Here is a 7,041-nt window from a genome sequence, read left to right as displayed (position 1 = left end):
CCATGCCGAAATTGTTTGCCATATTGTTTACGTTTTTCAACTACTTCAGTTCCAGGACATGGAACGGCTACACATTCAAAAAGGGTCTTCACTATGCTCCACAAAGAAAGAAATCTGCTAATTTAACGCGTGAGATGCTACAGACATATAAATAATGTCCGTGCTTCTTTACAAAATATCCAAAATGTGTATTTATTTACAAAAAGACCATCCTAGCTTTATTTTAATGAGAATTTGATGTATTTAAAAAAAAATAAAAATAAAGATCACTTCATTTTTTTGGACACTATATTATTGGGTTAAAAAAAAGAAAAGAAAAGAAAAGGTATGGGCCATTTGGTTTCACATTTGTTTTGAAGGAACTTGGCATTGGTACTGATGAGGTTGGCAAATTAATTGCATGCGTTTAAGCCATAACTGACGGGCTGTAGCATTGAGGAAAAATTGAAGCCTCTTGTTGAGTATCTGTACTTATCATGGGATTTCCCAAGATGGTATGAAGAGAATACTTATGAGTAAACCAATAGTTTTCTGTATAGATTTGGAGACGACCATTGTGTGAAAGGTATGCCATTGCTGGTTATACTGTGATGTGCTTGGACCTTGTTCTGAATGCATCTTTTTTAACCGAGATTCTACAAGCTAGTTGAATTCTTTTGTTTAGATTTCCTCTTACTATTTTTGGTCTCAGTCCTCAAGTTATCTGCCCTATTTTCAATATCCCATAATGATTCTTGAATTACACGTATATTGAATTCTGTGAACATGAATCAGAAATATCTCGTACCAATTTTGACAATTCTTAATTCATTTTACTTACATGCATGTAAAGGTACGGTTTTTTCAGGACATTGACATTCAAGATGATGCCATTGGTAACATGCTTGTAAGGTTTCCTTCATTACTAACATGCAGCCTCTACAAGAAGATCTGGCCAGTGGTTTGTACCTTTCTTATCTCCTCTCCCTCAGCGTGGGCACCTTCATTGCATGTTTATCTGTTTTTCATTTCCCTAGTGGCTCCCCCCTTCACACGCACACCAAAGACAATTTTTTTACAATATGTTGTCGAGCGTTTGTGACTAGCAAAACAGTCAGGAAGATCGGGGACCTCTTTTAACTTGGACAAGTAATGCTTGTGTAAAAATGCTACTTGGTTATATTTAATTGTTTCTGCTGTTTATTGGTCCAACATAATGAAAAGCTAATATTTAGGTACAGTTTTTTTCTCCAGCTGAATAACATCTAGTACTGACCTGTAGTGACATACTGAAATGGGATTATAATACAGCCATACAGGTCATATTCTTGATGACCAGAGCTGGAGTGAGTGATAAAGATATTTCATATTTGGGAAGGCTATAGCGTTGGGACCAGAGCTCTTAGGATGCAGTTAAAAAGCTTGAGGTTAGTGTGAAATATTCTGTTACCTGGCATACATCCTCGACAATTGGGTGAGATGGTTGCCAATTTTCCCATGCTATGCTCTTGATGACCAAATAATTACCAAGGCATAAGGTTTTGGTTGGGAAGCAGATCCAATTTAAAGCTGCGCTACATGTTGGCTTGCACCGATGAAGAGTTCAACAAAAAGGTTGAGGCTATAGTGAAAAGGTGTCAAAGATTTGAAGCTGGTCTTTTGGAAGGGGATCTCTCTGATTCACAGGCAACTGATGACCCTGTGGAGACTACGAAGCTTTCTGAAAGTGAGTCAACATAGTAATTCAATTCGTCTTAAGAGCATTCTGCTAGCACTCTATGACTGAGTTTCGAGGTAAAAATAGCTTGGCATTCTTACTTATTATACCAAATATTTGTTTTTGCATTCATAATATCAGGGACGGAATCAGAACTTAGAGTTAGAGGGACAGTTTTGCTGTTGGCTATGTGCGGCAGTTCTGGCCTTTGGCTTTATTGCTTAACTAATTGCTAAGGATTTTTTCTATTTTTTTTCCTTTTTTGTGCTTTTGATGTGTGCATTGTTACTGGGTAAGGACAAAATTATTTTATTTAAAATTTTTAAAGGGTTAGATTGTTTGTTTTGGGTAAAATTGACTGATTGAACTTAATTGTTTTTAACTTTACTATTGGTAATTTTTGTTGTTGGACTAATTTTTTTTGGGCTTGTACCTATAATTTTTTATATGGCCTTTAGAAAGAGGAAAATGCTAGAGTTACAATTTTTTTTTAACAAATTGTTGATGTGATAAGTAGTTATTAATAAGTAAAAAAGTAATGTAAGTGGTAGGTTTCGATACAAACCAATAAAAATTTACTACCTCAATAGTTTGTAAAAATATTGTAAAAAAGTTTGTGACTATAACATTACTTTTAAAAGAATCAAAGATATTATTAAGATGGGGCAAAGTAATTTTATAGAATGAAATTGCTAAAATTAGTAGCTATATATATACTCTAATATTTTTTATAAAAAAAATTAAGGGGGCCATTCCCCCAACCCCCCCCCCCCAATGCCCAAGTCTACCTCCGTCCATGCATAATATACTAGTATGTACATTTATAATTAGTAAGATCTTGGTCAAAGCACTATTTTTAACTTCAAAAATAATAATACACACCATGATAAAATACTATTACTATTGTGTTTTTAAAGTATATATAAATTGAACTAATTTTGTACGAATTCATTATGAGTTAAATAATTTTAATTATTTATTAACTATCTTTATAAAAATTGAAAAAAGCGAGGGGTTTAATATATTTAACTTTAAAAAAATAAAAAATAATAAGTATTCACACACTTTGGGCATGTTTAATATATACATACCCAAATGAGCCCATGCCCAATCAATAGACAAAAAATAGGGCAGAACATATAGCCCATTGAGTGCGTGTGTGTTTTTTGGTTGATCAAGAGCCCATTGTTGAATATATTATATATATATATATATATATATATATATATATATAGAGAGAGAGAGAGAGAGAGAGAGAGAGAGAGAGAGAGAGAGAGAGAGAGAGAGAGAGAGTTTAGTTTAGTGCCTTAGAGCATCTCCAACAGGAGAGCTAAACACAAAATCATCTCTACTATAAAGAGTAAACTCACAAAATAGATCTCCAATAGACTCTCTATACCCGGAATTTTTTTTGACTCATGAACAGTAGTTCATTCTTCAAATGTTTTTTTTTTTTTTTCCTTATTATAATAATCAGGTATTGAATAAAAAATGTTGGAAGATTAGTAGTTGTTAAAAAAAGAATAAATAATAAATGAAGAAATAATATTTAAATGGGATAAAGAATGGGATAGAAAATCTGTTGGAAATTGTATTTGAAAAAGTAAGTAGCTAAAAGGTAAAAGTCAATGTTCATTCTCCAAACAGTACAAAAATTTGTCTAATCTGCTAGAGATGCTCAATTACACAACCCAAACTAACTATTTTCTTCAAGGCCCCTCATCAGCTCGCTAATATAAAAAAAAATTGACTACACACATTGTGCTGTAAAATATAGGGAATTAGGACAAATCTCTTTTCAACAAAGATGGAATGCCACAAAGCCATCAAGTGGCAACACCCACGTGGCCTATAGATTGGCCACGTCAAAAATATACAATACTTTTCTTAGGTTTCAGAGGTATTTTGGTCGTTTTTTGGTTTCATATGGTATTTTGGTTATTTTTTAAGTTTTGGTCATTTTTTAGAAATTTAGATTTGATGTTGTTTATTTAAATTTTAGATGGGTTTTAGTGGGTATTAGTGAGTTTATCCATTAAGACCCATATAATTAAATAACCTAATGAATCTTTACCCATTTAACCCAAATATGCATACACATTTTTATTAGTTTTTTACTTCACTTTCGCCCAAGATATTAGTTTACTATTGCTTACAAATATTTTTGAAGGGGCTTAATTAGTTTATTCCCCCCATCAACCAATCATCTACTATGTTCAATGAGATAAAATTGAATTTTCACAATATAGTCACATGAGTTCAAATGCTTAACATATTAGACATTATAACATGCTAAATACAGTGGGTTTCAGTTAGTTCAACTGGTATAATCTCTAATGGTTGTTTAAGAAATCTGGGGTTCAATCCCCACATACATCAAAAACTGATTAGTGTCTTGGTCTAATGATAAAGAGCTATCATCAGAAGCAAATGTCATAGGTTGAAACTCTAAAAATATATATATATATATATATATATATATATAAACATGCTAAATACACAATAATAGACCAAACATAACATAGACTAAAAAAAATCGACTAGTCCGAGCAGATTGATGGTTGCAAAGGGTCTAAGAAGAAATTCCAACAACGAAAGGAGATCATAGCAAAAGAAAGATAATAAGATTGAAGTTGAAAATGATAGATGACTAGTTTCTATCATCTATCAAATAATATATAATTTATAGACACTGTGACTTATCCTATTGGAGAAGAATTCAATTATATTTATTCTTCAAGTAAAATTGACTTTTTCAAAACGGACAATATATATATATATATATATATATATATTTTGAAAACTTATTAAAAGATAAATCATAATAAAAAAGGTAAAATAGTTTGATTTTTTTTTTAAATCTCTAAAATATATATAATTCCATTCATTTTATCCATAGCTATAAGTAAGAAAATTTTAAAACTCTTGCACATATAAACGGTTATTTATTTTGAAGAGAAAGAGTATTACAAATAAAATAAGCAAAAAAAAAAAAATTCAAACCAAGAACATTAGTGCATACTGAATCTTCACTATGTGCAAAACTACAATCCTGAAGTGAAGACATTGAAGCTTAAAAAAAAAATAAATAAATAAATAAAAACCCTGCAATCCTGAAATTGCATGTCAGTGTCAATAAACATTTAAGATAAAAATAAAATAAAATAAACTTAGAAAGATGCTTTACAAAACCACCACGTGGACATGTAAAATGAGACTACTTATACAATTTTCTACTTTTCTTTTTTGGATAAATATACAATTATCTACTTGAAAGTTGAATGTACATATAAAAAATAATAATAATAATAATAATAATAATAATAATCTATGAATGTAGACCGGTTTCTTTTATATCTTCCTCCATGCATGCAAGAATTTCGTTCCCATTTGGACCTTACAGTTCTTGCACAACCTTCTTCTTCTTTCTATCTCTCTTGCCCATTCTTTGTGAAGCGTGGAAAGGATACTTCAATAATTGTTAGTTTTGTAATTTGAAGAGGTAATAATGGTACTTTCTTCCTTTTCTTCAAGACCACTTTTTGGAGCTCTGGTGGTCTTTGCTCTTTTTTCTTCTATTGTTTCTCTGGCTATCATTGAGGTCGAGTCTCGTCACTGTCCGATCCCTGATCCTGGTAAAATTTTCTTTCCACAGAATATATATACGGACAAGTTATTTACATTTGCACATTAATGCACTTTAAAAGGTTTTTTTTTTTTAAATTATTTTTTATCTGTATATATGATAATGATACAGGAAAAGAATGTGGGAGTGCAAGCAAAATCTGGCATGGGAGATGCGCATCCGGAAACAATTGTTATAGAAAGTGCAGAAATCTGGAGGCGGCAGAATATGGAAGATGCGTTGGATATATACATTCAAAGTGCTTCTGCTATAGAAGATGCAAATTGTGATAGGAAAAGTATGGAGCGTGTATGTGGGTTTAAGAATTCAAATTTCAAAGGGCCATAGGGAATGTAAAAACACAAGAATTTTCATTCTTTTTTTTTTTTTTAATTAATTAAAGCACGAGAACTATTGTTATAATGTATTAATGACTACTCATATCATATATATCACGATGAACAAAACTAAAGTACAATATCTTAGATGTTATTCTTTAAGTATTCTATTTAAAACTAAGTCATGTAGTCACTTAATTAAAAAATACACTTCAATTCCATGAGGAAAAATCCACATAACAGAATCTTAAAAAGGAAACCTAAGGAACAACACCTAAGTACTGTATTTAAGTCTTACCCTATCACAATTATAGTTGTTTTATAGTATTAATATTGGAAAATTCGGTGCTGAGTAGTTTGTTTTAGGATGATTGTCTAAAATGTTTCCCTGTCCACCTAAGATGTTTTATCTAATTCGGTGATTCTCTTATCCATGAAATTAGTGAAACGGAAATTAGAATGTTAATATAAATAAGTGAGAATATACGAAAAAGTAGGATTCAAAATGAAGAAATTCATTTAAAGATTGAGTTCTATATTGATGGAAAGATTAGGTAAAGTCACTTAAAATGGTTTATTCATGATTTACATTCAAAACAAAGAGTAATAAACCTATACAAAAGAGTGAATTAATCCAAGTTGAGTGAATGAAAAATAAAGATAGAGGAATGCCAAAGATAACATTAGTAGAAGTAAAAAATAATTTTTTATAAAAGAAAAAAAACATGTCAAATAGAGAAATAATAGAGAACATGACTTCAAATAAGTTAGAGTGGAAATTAAATGCAGCTGACCAATCTAATTTGTTGAGGATTTATTACTGACCCTAAATTTTGAAACTGAGGCTCTATTGTTGGTGGTGGTGATTCATATGCTTTTGAAAAGCATAAAGAATTGAAAATAACTTGGATTAGTAGAACAATTATCAATCGGCCCAAGATTTTTAATATATAGGATAATGTATTTTTCCAAATTGGTTCAGAGAATTCTCATAAAAATCATTACATGGAGATCAAACATTAATAAAATAATAATATAAATAAGTGACATAATTATTAAATATGCCATAATCGATTAAAAGTACATGTACATGATCAATTTACAAGGAAAAGTCTAACCATATGTCAATATTGGAAAATATTGTGTCAAAATTACTTAAAGCAATGGTACAGCCTTGTTTTTAACGGTCAATGATATGGTTTTTTGTTTCATAATCAATTAATTAATCATTTGTTGCGTTTTCTAAACAAGCCGATATTTTAATCTTCAAATCTCACCGTATCGTATTATCAGTCTTCTTCTCTTTTCTTTCTTTATTTATTTATTTATTTAAAGCATCGTATTGCATTACCAGTCTTGCTAGTTCTTATTTTATGTACTTT

At 30.6% G+C, this 7,041-nt stretch overlaps 1 long non-coding RNA gene across 1 annotated transcript; it reads left to right on the top strand.

Annotated features, from left to right (window-relative positions):
* Positions 1 to 324: 324 nt before the first annotated feature.
* On the top strand, positions 325 to 5,681 carry LOC115966269. Its single transcript, XR_004086377.1, has 5 exons — positions 325 to 565; positions 833 to 940; positions 1,291 to 1,773; positions 5,231 to 5,331; positions 5,454 to 5,681. It is a non-coding gene; the product is annotated as an uncharacterized LOC115966269 (long non-coding RNA).
* The last annotated feature ends 1,360 nt before the right edge of the window (positions 5,682 to 7,041 follow it).

Source organism: Quercus lobata, chromosome 11 (assembly GCF_001633185.2).
Source record: "Quercus lobata isolate SW786 chromosome 11, ValleyOak3.0 Primary Assembly, whole genome shotgun sequence".
NCBI lineage: Eukaryota > Viridiplantae > Streptophyta > Magnoliopsida > Fagales > Fagaceae > Quercus > Quercus lobata.
This window is presented reverse-complemented; position numbering and strand designations above follow the sequence as displayed.